We start from the raw sequence: 17,639 nt of genomic DNA on the forward strand, positions 1-17,639 counted from the left end.
TGATTTTTTTTTCTTATGAAATATATTTCACCTCCATGAAAAAAATTAACATATTTATAGGTCTTTTCTTTATTATTCTTCCAAAATCTATCATTTAGAAATGGAGTACCATATGTGCTAGGAAGCCTTAAGAGAGCTCACCTAAGGCTCAGGGGCCCTCTTTGTCTCTGTTTACTTGTCAGCTAACTGCTGGGTTGGCAAATGCCGTCTAATAGATGCTAATGCCTCTGTGTTATGTGTCTTGTCTTTCTTAGAATCCTAACATGTTTGTGCTATTCTTTTCCTTTTTTTTTTTTCCCTCACTAATATAAAAACATTTATTTCTCTAATTTGATTATTGGTATTTTTGTCCTATTTTCAACTAAAAATAAAATGACCAGAGATCAAACTGTGGTCATTTCCTGCAGCAATTCATCTGTCTTTAAGGCCGTGTTCTACCAAGCACTTTGACTCGCGTTAATCATGACTCAGGACCGGGTACCATCAATACAGCACAATTACCGGAGTGGCTCACAGTCAGCTGTTTAGAATCACTGCCCCAGGAGCAGGGATGCTTCCAGGCTGAGTGAAGGCGGTCTGAGCTATTGCTCACATGACTCATGCCTGGCTCTCTGCAGAGAAGGGCGGCCCTTTACCGGCTCCCACTGACCTTGAAGGAAGGTTCCAGATTGTGGCTCCTCCCAGAATTCACTGGCAGGGCGAGCTACTGCTTCCTTGCCCTACAAAACCTGACCCACCCAGCTAGCCCCTGGCTGCCCCAAACCCCCCCATGTGTGCACGCCAACATCACCCCAGGCTGATACCCAGGAAACACAGCCCTTCTGTCCCTACAGCAGCCTGACGAGAGACAACAGCCTCCCTCCCAGCCAGAGCCTATATCTCCTAACCTCTGTGTACACTCTTTGCAAATGTCTTCCTTCAGGCCTGTCGGTCTTCAAAAACCCCAGATGACAGGCAAAAACAGAACGGCAGAGTTACTGAGGACCCAGGAAGATAAAACACATAAGCAAAGCTTTGCTGGGACTATAACGGGAACTGATCTGTATGCTCTGGGACTGTAAGGTATCTGAAATCATCAAAGGAAACATTCTCCCTCTCCTGGCCCACGTGGAAGTCACTGATGGAGAATGGATTTCTACAGAAGGTGCTGGCCCATGGATTCCAATGAGGACTTTCCCTCTGACAAAGCCCAGCCCCCAGGGGAGAGGTGAAATTCTGAAGCCTGTGTAGAAGCCAGGGATGCAGAAATCCTGAAACACACTGCTTACACATATGACGTGGGGTCCAGCGTCCACTGGAAATGCAGTTAATATCTACATTGTATAGTGATAGAGTTTGTAGAAGACTAGATTTTTAAAAACGCTTAGAAACGTGACTGCTATGTGGTAGAGGGTCAGTAAATATTTCTCTTCCATCCTACAGACTATTGTGGTCCAAATGCAGATGCCAGAGGCAGCACAGACTCTGTCTCAGGCAGGTCATGCAAGGAGGAGGGAGAGGAACAGGCAGGGATGAGCTCATGATGAGGGGGAGACCTGTGGCTGACCCGAGGGAGCACACCTAATTTATCCTTATGCATATTGTAAAAACCACCGTTCCAGTCACCCAAACACATCTCTGAACACGGGTTCACCCCAGGGGCAGTGAGTTTTCAACTCTGGAGGGGAGAACTGTCTGGAAAACACAGAAATAAAAATAGCTATAGACATCTCTAGTGACATAAAGTGAGCAGATCAGAGCAAGGCCACCATGCTCACCTGCTGAGCCTAAACACACTCCCTCTCGCACGTACACACCCAAGGCTGTCCCCTGAGGACATAGTGCCATCAAGGGGTCTCCTTCACATCCATGGCTTAGATCACAAGCCCCAGTTCCCATGCAGAAATGCCAGGCCAATGTGCACATGGTAAACACCCACAACTCGAAAAAGACCCTCCACTGATAGTGAAATCCTAACCCGAATTTCAACAGACTGCCAAAGCTAGACCCCAGGATGTCATCGTGGGCCATGCCCAGCATCCTGGGCAGATGCCTGGCCCATCCAGTGCACTGGAGGGTGGGCGTGATGACGGGCGTGATGACAGACAGGCCACTGCAGGGCCCGTATGAGAGTACCCAGGTCAAGTCAGACCAGAAAGCCGGAAGGACCAGAAACTCAGTCAGCTCTCTGAAAGCACTCTGCTAACCTTCCAGGACTCCCGCAAACACCTGGGGTTATCCTTGTAGTTCTTGATCTCTGTATAAAATAAAGCCACCAACAGGTGATGCAGAGGTGGGCATGTTCCCAGGCCATGCAGCATCTTCCCCACTCACTCTGCAGATGACCAAAGAAATATCCCTGAAGCCAGATCCTTGGGGTTCAGGCTCAACACCATGCAGCTGCTAGAGCTACTTGACGTGCCTCTGTCTACGTGCCAGACTAAAGAACCCAGAACAGCCACAAGATGTGCTGGTCAAAGTCTAAAACATTGTATATACTTATGAACATTTTCTCCAAAGGAACTGCATTGACTTACCACAAGGAATGCATTTGATCAACTGTACAACATAAATAAAGCATAGTAAGTTAGGACAAGGGGAGAGGGGAATGCAATCACGCAAATGTAAGAATTAATAGTCTTGACCTTCTCACCAGTGAGAGGAGAAAAAAAAAAAAGGGGAAATAACATTCGGTTACATGGGTCATGATGCCAGGGAGGAGGAAGCAGACTTTCACAAAATTCTGAAAGTTATCCTTCTAAATTGTCTAAAGGACAATTTCTTAACAGGAAAAAGCAAATGCTCAAGGGACATCAACTACGCGATGGGAATGTGATGAGGCCCTTGACATCCAAGGCCACCCAGCCCATGGGAGCTCAGAAGAGCATGACCCAGCCTGGAAGGACTGGTGAGCAGCACACTGACCAAGCCCATCTCTGACTCACCTCCTGGCCACCCGGTGCAGGACACAACCTGCCCGGTGGTATGTGGAGGCCTTGTTTATGCAACATCTTCCTGCATCTTTACGATGACTCTGGAAGGACGTGGTTCTATCTCACAGAGAAAGAAACTGGGGCTCACAATGTGTAAGTGTCTTGGCCAAGTTCAAGTTAAGTGAGCGACAGAGCTGCATTCTCTGACTTTCTCCTGTATACCAATAACAGTGTCAGCCACAGAGAGTGGCAAATTCCACACGCTTATTTCCTGTAGGACCCTTGACAAATGCTACCACTTTGTGCAGGGGACTCTAAGTCTAGGCACATAATGAAGGTCAAGGGCAGAGATTTTCGGTGGTCTAACTTCCCCCAAGAATAGAGCTGAGGGCCAAAGATGAAAATACACTGAGGAAGGCCTGCGGGAGACTTGTGCTCCACAGCCCGCCCTCCCCACAGCCTGGAATGCTTATCAGCATCACCTGGAGAGCCCCTGCACTACCACCACCTCTGCATCTCCAAGACTGTGACCCAGATGTGTGGACGTTTCAAATGTCCCCAAGTTTTCTATATGCAGAGACAAGGGTGTATCAGCCTGCTAGGGCTGCATAACAAAGTACCACAGATCAGGGGGCTTAAACAACAGAAATGAATTTTTCTCACAGGTCTGGAGGCCAGAAGTCCAAGATCAAGGTGCCAGCAGGGTTAATTTCATTCTGAGAGCTGTGAGGGAAAGATCTATCCCAGGATCTATTCCACTTTTTGGCTTAAAGATGGACATTTTCTCCCTGTGTCTTCACATAATCTCTCTGTGTCTTTCCCTGTGTCCAAATTTCTTCTTTTATAAGGACTAGCCATATAGGGTTAGGGCCCACCCTAATGACCCCATCTGAACTTGATCATCTACAAAGACGCTATTTCCAAATAAGCCCACATGCTGAGGTACTCCTGGGGTTAAGACTGCAACAGATCTTTTTTTGTGTGGGGGTGGGAGGCACAATTCAATCCATAACAGAAGGCTTTAGCACAGACAGGTATGGTCTGTGGCAGAGGCCAGCCCACAGGGACTGGGAAGGGTCAGGAGGCCAAGCAGAGACCTGGCCTCCTGCCAGGTTCCAGGTCTGCCCACTGCTCTACTCCAAGCCACCTTCACCCATTGCCAAAACACCTTCAATAGCCTCCTACCTGGCCTTCACTCATCCACAATCATCACCCCCATCCAGACTCCACACAGCAGCCAGAATGAACTTTTCAATCAAACACAAATCTGATAACAGCAGTCACTGCTTAAAAGCCTTCAAAAAGCTGCCCATTAGTCTCAGAAGAGAGATCAAAGCCACTTCATCCTTATTACTTTTCAAATACTGCACTGGGTCCTAAAACACTCTCCTCTTCCTCCATCCCTGACTCACCGGGAACCTGGCAACAATTAAGGTCCTCTCACCCATCAGTTCCCAGCTCAAAAGTTTTCTGTCCCAGGTCTCCTGTGTCAGACCACAGCCCCCAGCATGACAGCGTCAACTCTGCTCTGCTCACCACTGGACCCCAGGCAACCAGAACACTGCCCGGCACATGGCGGTGTTTGACACTTGTTAAGTGAAGACAAAGTGTGACAGTGATTCATTTAATTGTATTATCCTGGATTACTTTTTTGTGAAGGTTTGTGAAATCCTTTCTAGATATAAGACTGCACCAGAAGCTTTAGATACAAAGCTTTCATTTCCATGTAATAGATGAGGAAGCTGAATTTCTGAGACCAGAAATGACTGTCCAGGGTCCACAGCTAACCCTGGCTGACTCCTGATGCTGAGTTTTCAACCACAAAGCTCCAGTGGCTCCTGGCCTGGGGGTTATCTGGGACCACTGATTCCTCCTTCTGCAACTCATCTCTGGGTGTTTCCTGGCCAGTAGACAAACCCCTCGCCCCCTGCTCCTTTTCCACAGAAATACCTTGTGGTCCCACCCAGAGGTGATGGAGCAAAAGGCTGATAAGACAGAAGTAATGAAAACAGGCAAGAGCGCTGGCCATGCCCCAGGTGAGGTCAGAGAGGGATCTGCCTCCTGAATGCATTGCAATGAATCGATCCCTGGATCTGAAGTTCCCAAACAAGGCATTTGATGCTGCTTCTGCGACTTATCGGGGCAGGAACTAGGGAGAGCCTCATAGCTTCTCTGAACCCCACTTTCCTTCTCTGTAAAATGTTAGGGAATCTTGAAGCCCATTTCACAGTGAGGACTCAGGAAATCACAAACGCCTAGCTTGGTGCCGGCCGCTGCGGGCACCCAGGCCATGACAGCTGAGTCTTCCTTCCTCCGGGGTGATTTGTAGCTTGGAAGTCCCCAGTGTGAAGGGGCTCCTGGCTGCCACTCAGGCTATGGGACAAAGGGCTGGGTGAGGATCAATCTCAGCCAGCCCACTGTTCAACCACAGCCCATGAGCACAGAGCAGCAAGAACTGACCACAGGCTGCAGCTTCCAGTCCAAGCCCTGGAAGAAATGACCGCTAGTAGCCAACTGTGGTGACCACACGGCACCACCCCTTGGCAGGAATAACCCCCACCTCTCCAAGCAGCGCCTTCGGTCAGACACACAGCTGAAAAGGCACGACCTGCTTGGTTCTGCTCTCTTGTATGTCTGGAGATGTGTAGGTAATGGCTGTGAATTGCCGTCACTACAGGGAAAAGCCCTCCAGGGTAATTAGCCTTTGTAGTGGGGGAACCTGACAGCACCTTGCTGTCAACACCAGGGCCTCGGTGCCTGTCCAGCCTGAGATGGGAGCCCAGCAGCCTCTAGGAACCTTAGCAAAGGACTTCATGCTGGTCTCCTTCAAATGGTGCCAAAGCTCATCCAAGCTCTGCCTCCTTGCCGGGGCTCCCTGGCAGGCTGGTGGCCTTATGCCCAGATGTGCGCATTTGGAAGTATGGTCTAAAAGACCTTGGCCATCTCTTAAAACTGTCACTTTTGTGTTTCCCCACCCTTTTCATCCCGGTGCTTGTTCAGTGAGTCCTTCTTTCATCAAATACACGGAGTCCCAGCTGTGTGCCAGCTGCCACTGCGGGCATGAGAGGGTGCGACAGGGCAAGACAGACACAGACCCTTTTATCGCATCCCAGTAGGAGAGAGAAAGTCAACCGACCATCACACTAGCATATGACAGAATGTCGGGTCATGACAAATACGATGGAGTAAAGCAGGGGATGGGCCAGAGCGGGGTGGGGAGGGTTCTGTTTTAGGAGAGGGGGTCAAGGGCGGCTGCTCTGATGAGGCCACGTTGTGCAGAGGTCCCAGCAAGATAAGGAGGTGAACCTGAGGCTATCTGGGGCAAAAGACTGATCCAGTCAGAGGGCAGCCAGTGCCCAGGCCCTGAGGCAGGAGCTTGCTTGGTGTGTTTGAGGACCAAAAAGGCGGTACCAGGGGAGCGTAGCGGGTGGATGGTGGCTACAAGGCTGGAGGGAGCGGCGGTCGTTTCGTGAGGGCCTTGAAGGTGATGAACAGGGCTTCGGACTTATTCCAAGTGAGAACAAAAACCACTGAAAGCATTTCGAGCAAAAATAATCGGAGTTATATTTAAGACGACCAATCTCGGGGCTCTACGGAAAACATGTCTTTAGAGTTCAAAGGTGAGAACGCCAGTGGCCTGTGGAGCCCAGCCCCTGACAGATGTGTGATCTGAGACAAGTCAAGGGCTTCTTGGAGCCTCGGTGTCTGCCTCTGGACGACCCCAGGATCGCACGGGTCTCCAGTAGGAACACAGTGAGATAACACACGTAAATTGCTTCGCACGGTGCCCAGCTCACATCCGGACTCGTGTTCCTCCTCTGCTATCATCTCTGTTTCGGGGACAGAATGTCTCCCTACAGTGGCTGATGCAGCTGGAAAAGGGGACCCCCTCAGAGCAGGCCCTAGTTTCTCAGCAAGAGCAACCCGCGGGCAAAAAACAGGAAAACTCAAAAATCTCTTAAATCAGAACCTTAAAAACCATCATAAAAAAGACAGCCTGCCACTTTTATGGCTCCCTAAAAACACTTCAGAAACACACGTGGCATTCTCCCAAGACCCTCTGCTGTTCATCCGATTAGCCAGTTTGGGGCCCGGAAATAATACAGATTCCCAGAGGCTGGTGGCCCCCAGGAGCTGCCCAGGCACAAGCAGACGCTGCCCATGACCTGGACACAGGCCTCCGGGGGAGCAGGCAGCCTCTCTCCCGCCCCCACCGCCTTGTCTGCAGCAGGTGTGGCCAGACAATGTCTGTTAAGTTGATAAGTGAGGAAATGGGGCCTCTCCTGCACATGCTGGTGGACCCTGGCCTGGCGTAGGACCCAGTTCAAACCAGGAAGGCTCGGGGAGCCATGTGCAGAAGGCAGGGAGGGGAAAATGGGAGCAGGACATGTGTGTAAGTTCCCTGGGGGAGACCAAGCCGTGTGGCCGCTGCCCTGGGCCCTGCAGGAACTCCTGAGTTCACAGTACGGCACGGCCTCCGAAATGAGCCCAGCTAATTTTCACAGCTGCCCTGGGAGATGGACAGGGCAGAAATGATTATTCCATTTTAGAGAAGAGAGAGTCTTGTTTTCCTCTGAGCTCACAAAGGAGATGTGAAGACTTGAACGGAACCTCCTTCAGAAATGACCAAGAAGTCCCAGCTGCCCAACCTCTCCTGGGCCAGGGGGTTCACGTTCAGGGTTGTCAGACTGGAACGGGCCTCAGGACCCTGTGGATGGCCAGCAGGAACTGGCTGGACTTACAAAGGTCCCATGGAGTCTCCAGGGCAGTGCCCAACTGCTCCTCAAGGCCACGCTCCATTGCTTGAGGGCCTCCAGTCAAGTCTTCATCAAGGGAGGGAGGACCAAGACACTTCACTGGGGCCATGGCCTTGGGACCTGCTGAGAGCAGAGGGCTCCTCTCACATCCTTCACCACATCCTTCACCTTTCCCGCGTCCTCACCCTAAGCACATCCAAAATGAGCTCCTCCCCATGCCTGTTTCTCCTCCTCCCCTCCTGTCTTCCCTAGACACCTACAGTCAGCCTCTCTCCTCCACACTCTACTGACCTCCACCATCTGGCCACTGGATTTCAAAAATGTTGCCTGATCCAGCCTTCCTCCCCACCCCCTCCATCTGCCAGCAGCCTCATCCACTCTCCCTGACCACAGAGAGAGGCCCCAGAACATCCCCCGTTTCCTCCCTGACCTGCTAATCTCCCTACATGCTTGCTGCCAGCGACCCTGCCCCAGGGCTCCTAATAGATACCCTTTGCTCCTGGCTCCCCAGCCTGGTGGCCTCAGAAAGACCTGGGACGAGTCAGCGTGGAACAAGGAAGAGACCCAAGGGTTCTCTCCTCCTTGTGGACTCACACCACCCAGCCCAGCCTGAGGAGCTCCTTCAAGTCCAAGCCTGTGGGGGTCTAGTATCCGTCTACCACCTGGCTGCCTGGGGCCAAGGCATGAGCATCTTATGCCAAGAATGAAGCCCCAGGCAGAGGGGTCCTGGGGAGAAGTGCGCTCCTCCAACTGCTGTGCCTTGTCTCCAGCAGCTGCAGGCAGGTGGGATGCGCTGGGGTATGGAGGTGGGGCAGGACCCCTGCTGAAAAGCTGACAAAAGCCCTGGCCCTGGCCAGAAACCAGGAAAGAACATCAGAGCCATATGGCCCTCAGAAGGTGACAGACCTGCCATATTCCAGGCGGTGAAAGCAAGGGCCAGAAAGGGGAAGGGGAGTGTCCTCTATCACCAACAGGCTCAAGACCCTTTGAGCTCCCCAACAAAGAACACCTCCCATTCACAGCACCCCCGCCCTGGGTCCCGGAAGCCAGCCACGGAGCATCTGGGAGCCTGACAGGAGCCCCAGCGAGGAAAGCTCCTGCTCTCCACACTTGAACTGAATTCAGTTCACTCTGATTAACACCCTCCTGGGTGCCAAGCACTAGATGGAGCTGCGTCATTCACACCAGACTTTCTCCACCTCAGCTCTGCTGCCATTCTGGGCTGGACCATTCTTTGCAGCAGACAGCTGACCTCTGCATTGTAGACCACTGAGCAGCAACCCCGGGCTCTACCCACGAGATGCCACCACCCTCTATCCCCCAGTCCTGACACCCAAAAACACCTCCAAACGTTGCCAGATGCCCCTCTGGGGGACACAGTCACTTGGAGTTGAGAACCACTGGTACACGCTATTTAATCTTTAGAGTAGCAACAGCCATCTCTATCCCCAGCTACAAGTGAGAAAATGAGACTCAGAGAGATTCCATGGACTTGCCTGAGGTCAGCAAGCAAGCAGCAGGGCTCATCTTTGAACCCAGGGCTTTGTGATTCAAAGTGCAGGGCATTTTCCACTACACAGTATCTCCCATTGCAAAGAACAACAGTAAGTCCCTGCTACTCCAGTCTCCCCTACTGTAACCAAGAGGAAAATGTCTGAATCTGATCAATAAAATAGAAGATGCCTCTGTGTGTGTAACTAGACGGTGGCCTCCAGAGGCCAGAGGTAGGGCTCATTGCACGGTACAGGGAGCTCCTGGGGAGACCCTCCCTGTAGGAGCCACTCTCAGTGCAGAAGCAACACACACAGGGGTCCCAGGATGGCTGCTCAGTACCTGTGGGGCCCCTGGAATGCCAGCCCTCCGCCCTCACCTGGTTGAGCACATGTTTGTGCCTGTCCCCTCTGTGCTCCCCATGAACTTTGTTCCATCCGTCTTTCCATCTGCATGACCTAAACCAGTGCCTGGAGGAGATCCCATCTCCAGACACAGCCCTACTTGACCTCCCAGACCTGGCTGCCCAGCCCGTGGGAAGAGGGACAGGTGGTGTCTGCCTGTCCCCTCCTCTGTCAGGTTCACAAGGGGAAAAGGGCAAGGTCTGGTCACTTGGTACAAATCCTGACAAATTCTGAACACATGATTTCTTTATTTCTCAAAGCATTCATTTACTCCCCCCACCTCACAGGGACAGAGTGGAAATAAAACCAGACGTCGGAGGCTGAATGCCCGGCACAGCATCTGCTGCACTCAAGGTGCTCGATAAATCGCTCATTTCATAAAATTACGAAATGCTAAGCATGACTAGGACAAAAGCTTTGCCTGCCTCCCAGGCATTTTTGAAGTCACAGAGAGATCGGGCGGATACATAAATGTATGCTAAGAAGTCCGCGATCAGTCACGCTCCCCGATTTGAGGCAGCCCCAACTGCATAGAGAAGAAGCTGGAAGGCAATGAAGTTGTCTCAGTCTGCTCTGTCTTAAAGGCAATCGCCTGCAGACAGCAAGCCTAGAATGTTTCCAAATGAGATGCCCTGGGAGAGGCCTTGGTGGGCACTGAAGCAGTCAGTCCGCGAGAAAAAAATAATAATAATACAGGTTGCTGTCTGAGGCATTTGTCTGTGCATTCTGCTGGGGAAACAGCATTAGCTGCAGAGACAGGCATGACAGGGGCGCTGGCTGTGGGTAGCGCCGGGGAGATACAGCAGCAGGGAGAAGCTGAGCATTGCTGCCAAATCCTGCCTGCAACATCAACCTGCCCCCTCCCGCCAGCCCCGCGGGGGAAGGGAAAGGTCTGAGCAAGCAAAAGCGTGTGAGCATCCAGCCCGCAGAGGTGAGGGGATGGGCAGGGATGCTGGGACTTTCTGAGACTAGCCCTGGCCCCTTGGTCAACTCAGCCTGCAGCTGTACCTAAGTCTAACATACGTGGGATACCGTTTATTCAACAAGTGTTGGCTGAGCACAAAGACCAAAGAATCTCTCTAGGTGCTGAAGATACAGCAGTAAGATGAAGCTTTCTTCTCTCTTCGCTTTCATGCGAGCGGGAAAATGAACAAGAGTCCCCATTTGCTCAAGTCCTTCAAAGAAGCCAGGATTCTGCCCACTCCCCTGCTCAGTACCCTGGCTCAGAGCAGCCCCGTGCTGGCATGGCTGCATCCCCCAGCATGGGTGCTGATTCCTCGGTGAGGACTGCCAGCCTGAGCTCCAGGGTGGGTCAGAACCTCCCTCCCTGCCCCTCGCTAGCCATTCCTCCCACCTAGGCCCATCCTTGGGGGTTTGGGGGGGGTGGTGCACTCCAGCCAAGGACAGGGCAGCCACTCAATGCCCAGACCTCAGAGTTGTCCTCAGCCTGCGGGCTCCCCAGCCCAGCAGCCAGAGTGGTCCTTCTGGGACTTACCCTGGATGAGATGACTGGCCCCACCTTCTAAAGGCTCACTCGCTGAGGACTGCCCTCCCTCTCAGCCTTACCTTACCCACAGGAGGCTTTCCCTCCCTTCATCCCAGCCTCAACCCTGTCCAATGTTACAGAGAGGACAAGGAAAGGGGGACCAGCTCTGGTTTGGATATATAAACACTGTGGGCCTTGACAAAGGTAGTTTCAGGGCAAGGAGAGTGTCCCACTGTGGTGGGTTGAAAAGTGGACAAAAAGAGAGAAAATGAAGATGAGTGAAACAGGGAAGTTGCTAAAGAGGAGTGTGGAAAAATCTGTAGCTTTGTTTTTGTTTGTTTGTTTGTTTTCTTGGAAGACTTTAAAACAAGCTTCTAGGCAGAGCAGCAATAAATGAATGGAGAGGATGAGATTGATCATATAAGAGGGAGATGTGAACTGGGAAGTGCAAAATCCTAGCGAGGGGAAAGGGGATGGATCCAGAGCCCAGGGAAGGAAGTGGATTTTGCAAGAAGAGGGAACACTTACTTCCTTGACAGTGACAGGGTCGGGTCATGGGCCAAAGGGTGCAGATGCAGGTGGGACTATAAATTTGGAGATGGGAGATGAGGGGGTTCCCATCCAATGGTGGCAAAATGGGAAGGGAGGAGAATGGGGATTTGAGAAAGAATGAAATATGGGTTTAGGGAGGAAGAGCAAAAACTGTGATTTGTGATGAACACCGCAAAGCAAAACCAGCCGCCCAGCTCCGTGACTCTCTATGGCAACACTCGGTGTTCCCGTGCGGAATGCAAACAAAGGTGGAGGTCAGGTTCAGCCCCTGCTGGAGTTCGGCTTGATGACTATCCCAAAGGAAAGCGATCAAGGAAACTGGGCAGGCAAGGGAAGGATTATTATGGAACAAAATTTTGAGGCTTCACTCAGAAGATATGAAGACAAGGGTTTTGTGAAAAAAAAAATAGAGAGAGAGAGTTGGAGGTCTCATTAAGATCGAAGAATATTTCAGTGGAAGAACTGGGGGCGGCTGGAGACTAGCATATCGTGTTTGTGATTTCAGATGGTGTTGTTATCACTGGTGGGCATGTCGAGAGGGAACATCCACGAAAGGAGAAGGCTCGGATTAGGGGGGAAATGCAATGGGAGATGACAAGACTAAGGACATGAAAGGCCAAGATGTGAAAGCTATGAGGAAGGAGCCAGATTTGGGATGGAGAGAGAGCCAGAGTATTCAGTGAAGGGCAGGAAAGGGGAGTGAGCTGTGCATGAGGACAGAGGGTGGTGGAGGCAATGGCGTGAGCTAGGAAGAGCTGGGGGTCGGAGGAAGAAGGAAAAGAAATGGTTCGCGGTGGTGATGTGAAATAAGGAAGCTGGGGAACATGGGAGGTAAAGGGAGTAAGAGCTTCAGCTTGATGAGTTGTCCCCAGAGGACAACCAGGTGGGAACTAAGGTATGTAGGGTTCGGGGACGGCTTTGACTGAGAGAAGCAGGGTGTATGGTAGTTGATAGATGTGTAGCGGGACAGGGACTCAGTTCTGGAGCTGAGGTCTCTTAACTGTCTACCAGATGGTGTGGTAAATCCCAGGACACCACCTCACTTGGGCTATTCTCTGCACACGGGTCTTTCTTTATATATTAGAAAGATTCCCAAAGCATAGATAGGTATATCAACCAAGGAGTCTTGGGGAGTGTTCCAGTTAATATTGGAAACTCACTAGTCCCAGGACTGATTATTTGGGTCCCATTAATCCTCTCACAATCTGCAAAGAAAATATGACTGTTCCTACTTTACATCTGAGGGAAAAGGTCAGAGAAATTAGGTACCACACCCAGGGCCCAAAACTAGTAAGTGACAGAAGAAAAGCACCATTCAGATGTCCTGCAGCAGACTTGTAGCTAATTGCTTTTAAATGCATTGTCTTATTCAACCCTCATGACAATACTATAAAGTAAATTATGTCACATACTCATTTTCTAGACGACGGAGTTGTAACCTAGAGAGTAATGAGTCTTGCCCAAAGTCAAAGGAAGGCACCTCCTTCCGTTGTTGGAGATGAGGTGTCCCGGTATGGCAGCCCACGCACAGAAGTCCTGCTCCAAGCCCCGTCAGGCATCTGCCCCATCAAGAGGTCAGCTTACATACAAAGCAGGTGCCCCTGCCATGGAGATGGACACCACATCTTTTAACCTTGTTGGACTCCTGCTGAGCCATCCCTCATGATGAATCAGCTAAGCAGACATGTGCCAGGATATGTGGAAGCCATTTCAATTTTTCAAACACAACAAGCAACAGGAAAGAAAAAATGAGCGAATCAGACCCAGAAAAGGGCTCAACGTGATGCCCCCAAATAGCTCCTCCAGTCAAGAAACAGACCCCCCACCTGGGCTTACAGCTGCTATGCAGCGACCCAAAGCGTGGCAGCCTGGGTCACTAGGGGCAGAGGTGAGGATGGCAGTGACAGCGTCTGTGAGAGGGAAGAGGTGAGGCAGGGTGGTTTCCACGAGGAAAAGCCAAGCAGGATTGAAATGGCCTGAAATCCAGCCAATAACTGTCGACAGACCAATCTCTGCACCAGACATCCCTGCCCTTGAACCACACACCTGGAAGCAAAGGCTGGGGACCACACAGAGCCCCAGCGGCCCACATCTGTAACTATAAAACCAACCAAGTCCAAGAGATAATGGGAGGCTCTGGGATGGAGAAACAGAGGTCCGTCCTGGCTGGAGACCGCCTGCACTTCATTTATTGGTGAACCACTGGAAGCTCTGCACACAAGTATGCAGTTGGGACAGTGAACGGATTGCTGAGGTCATCTCAGTGGTCACCCTGCGGTCTAGGAACCATGGCCAGAACCTTATCTCCAGCTGCCCAGGCAAGATTGGAAAAGGCAGCCTGTGATTTTAAACACAGAGCCATCTACAGACAAGAATCCCTTACTTTTTAATGCAGTTTAAAGGTTCTTGAAGCAATAAAAAGTACTTCACAGGTGAGATTTATTAAGAAGAGAAAATGGAATCCTCGACCCAAATGCCATTGGGCTTATATTTTTAAACATTTCTGCTAGCCTAGCCCAGGCATGGCTGAAACAGGGGCAAATGTAGAATTAACCTCTCCAGACTCTGTTTGGTTTCACAAACTTACCATAACGGTTTTCAAAGGCACATATTTGTGTTTTATATTCTTTTCATTTATTTTCATGTTAGACTTGGGGCTTTTTATGTTGCAAAGTGATTGTCCAGAAGTGGAATCCTGGACCCGTAGAAAACAACACTGTGCCCAGAGGAAACTGAAGCTTCACTTACATCAACTCAGTGCAGAGGCGTCATCTAGGAACAAAGGAATTCAGTGGTATCACTCGCTAATTCTTTGATTTGTCGTTTATCAGCTCTCCCGGATTTGGTTCTGGATAGACTAAATGTCCTATGAGCAAGCAGCTGGCAGAAAGGTCCCCAGCTAGGGAGCAACTGGACCGTCTCACCGCATCTGCTGGCTCTGTCTCAGTTTCCAGGGAAACTGACCTCCCATCGTATCTTTATTATTTCCTTCCTTCTGCTTGCTTTGGGTTTAACGTGCTCTTGCGAAATCCAGGGAGACCCTGGACCTTATAAAAGAGCAGAGAGCCTACCCTTCTCTTCTATCTTCTGGAAAAGATGATGTGGAATTGGGTTTGTTTTTTTTTTTTTCATTAAATGTTTGGCAGAACTGTCCAGTAAGATCATGCAGGACTGAAGATTTCTTTTTTGGAAGGCTTTTAACGATGCATTAAATTTACTCAGAGCTTTTAGTACTATTCGAGTTACTGATTGCATTTTGCATGAATTTTAGTATATCTGTTTTTCAGTGAATTGGTCTGTGCCATCTAAGCTGCTGAATTTATGTGCGTAGAGTTGTTTGTCATGTCCACTTATTTCCCTTTTAATATATGTGGAGTCTGTAGTGATGTCTCTTCTTACATTCCTGACATTGGCAATTTGTGTCTTCACTCTCTTCCTTGTTCGTCTTTCTAGAGGTTCATCAATTTTGTTATGTTTTCAAAGAACAGTTGGTTCCACTTATTTTATCTATTATTTTTATATTTTCCATGTATTTGATTTCCCCACATAAATAAGGCCAATTGATTTTAACGATGTGAAAGCAATTCCATGGATAAAGAATAGTCTTTTCAATAAATGTTGTAGGAACAACTAGATATTCATATTAAAAAAAAAAAAAAAACCTTGTACTAAGCCTTACAACACACAAATATTAACTCAAAATGGATTGGCCACTCTGGGAAAGTGTGGCAGTTTTAATAAGCTAAACATATACCTACCATGAAGCCCAAACTCACTCCTGGGTGTTTACCCTAGAGTAATGAAATCTTCACATGAAACAGGGACACAAATGCTTTAAGCAGCACTATTCATAATCACCCAAAACTGGAAAAAACCCAATGTCCTTCAGCAGGTGAATGGATAAACCCCCCACAGGACATTCAATAAAATCCTACCCTGCAGTAAAACGAGCAATCTATGGACACACAGAGGGATGAATCTCAAAGGCATTAATCTGAGCGAAAGAAGCCAGTTTCAAAGGCTACATACCGTCTGATTCCACTTAAATGACAGTCTTCAAACTATTAAACAATCACAGCAGAGAACAGACAGGTGTTAGGGGTGCAGAGATGGTGGGACGATAAAGGAATAACAGGAAGGAGTTTTTGATGCAATTGGTATGTATCCTAATTGGGGCGGTGACGCCACAACTCTCTTACCTCTGTTAATATTCAGAGAACTGTAGACGAAAACAAAACAAGCAACTACAGCACAATGACATACACCAGAGGGGGCCCCATGGAGGCCCTCAGTCAGTCTCCAAGGTCTTAGGTAAAAGCTTCCCAAGTTAAAAACTCACAAATGAAACAAACAAAAAAAAAGCACGTTGGAAACCAGAAGACACAGAGGATAATGATGAGGCGTTAAAGGAGTGGATGTTGGTCCCTTCCTGAGCCTGGAGCACTGTTCAGCCACTTGCCCCTGAATTGGGTGTTCTTACAGCACTGGTCCTCAAATTTGCCTGTACAGAGTCTGACAAGGTTTCCTAAAGAAATCTGGCCTTGCACTGGAAGCACATGCTACAGACGCAGAGATTGGCTTCAATGGTTATCTGTGATTCTGCCACACAGCTTAGCATCCAAGAATCCAGAAAGTTCCCTTATCATCTGTGGGATATACATCCGACAATTAGCTTGATTGTTGAAATTACAGCTACCTCAAATGTATTAGTTTGCTAAGACTGTCGTAACAAAGTAAGCATAAACTGGATGGTTTAAAACAAAGAAATATATTCTCTCACAGTTCTAGAAGCTAAAAGTCCAAAATCAAACTGTTGACAGGGCCATGCTCTCTCCGAAGCCTCCAAGGAAGGTTCCTGCCTTGCCTCTTCCGGTTTCTGGTAGCCCCCTGCATTCTTTGGCTTGTGGTCCCATCACCCCAATTTCTGCCTCCATCTTCACACGGCCGTCTTCCCTCTGCATCTCATTATATGACATTTTCCTCTCTATGTGCGTCTGTGTCCGAATTTCCCTATTCTTGTCAGGACACCGGTCATATTGGATACAGGGCCCACCCTAATTAGACCTCATTTTAATTTGGTCACATCTGGAAAGACCCTTTTCCAAATAAGGTCCCACGGACAGGCATGGGAAGTCAGGACTTCAACACACCTTTCTGGGAGATACAATTCAACCTACAACATCAAGAGTTTATAGCAAACAGGAAACGAAAGGGACAACAATAGCACTGGCATCGATTTGTTTCATGTACTAATAGCACTTGATTCTAAAGAGGTTCCCTGGCATTGAGTCTCTGCTCTTTTTATCTCGAATTTCTGAGGAAAACAGAGCCTCCCCTGAGTTGTGTGTTTTTATATAATGCAGGCTGCACCACCATTTAAAGTTTTCAAAGCAGCCTTCACAGATGTAAAATTTAATGATTTTTCATTGCACTTGCTTTCTCCTGTGTTTCGATTTCCCAAGTCTCAGCAAAATTCTTGTGTAACTGTCTGGCCTTTTTCACAAAATTATCATGGTGGTTACTGGGCCTGGGAGGGGTATAAACAAATCTCTCTCCCTTCATAACTCCCCAGACTTAGCCCCATGTTTGAGGAGGAAGGAGCCATGTTTATTGCTGGGCTTTTTTGTTTAAAGGGACTACGTTGAATTATGCACACGTTAGAAGATTGTAGAATTTAACATTTTTCTTACACAGAAACAAAAGCGGCATTTCAAAACCATGGTTGGTGAGGATCATTGTATCTTCCCCCACTGGTGTATTCAGTCACTCAGTAGATATTCACTGAGCACCTACTATCTTCCACACCCCATGTATCATGCTGGCAATACAAGCACAAATAGGACAAAGCCATAAAACTGATAAAAAAATTCCGTTGTAAGTGTTCTCGCAGGGTGAGCACAAGTTTCCTTGGGATCTGGGGGCTGCCCTTTATTCTTCCTGAAGTGTGAGGGGTGCCTGACCTCCCACTGGTTTGATTTATTTCACCATATCCGTGGCAAACCCATAAGGACGAAGGCATCTCCTCCTCCTTCTGTCT

General features: G+C 49.2%; 1 protein-coding gene across 5 annotated transcripts in view; it reads right to left on the bottom strand.

Annotated features, from left to right (window-relative positions):
• Positions 1-17,639, bottom strand: part of GRID1 (glutamate ionotropic receptor delta type subunit 1) — a 627,303-nt gene that overhangs the window by 294,970 nt on the left and 314,694 nt on the right. The window lies entirely within an intron of this gene.

Source organism: Camelus bactrianus, chromosome 11 (assembly GCF_048773025.1).
Source record: "Camelus bactrianus isolate YW-2024 breed Bactrian camel chromosome 11, ASM4877302v1, whole genome shotgun sequence".
In the NCBI taxonomy this organism is placed as follows: Eukaryota; Metazoa; Chordata; class Mammalia; order Artiodactyla; family Camelidae; genus Camelus; species Camelus bactrianus.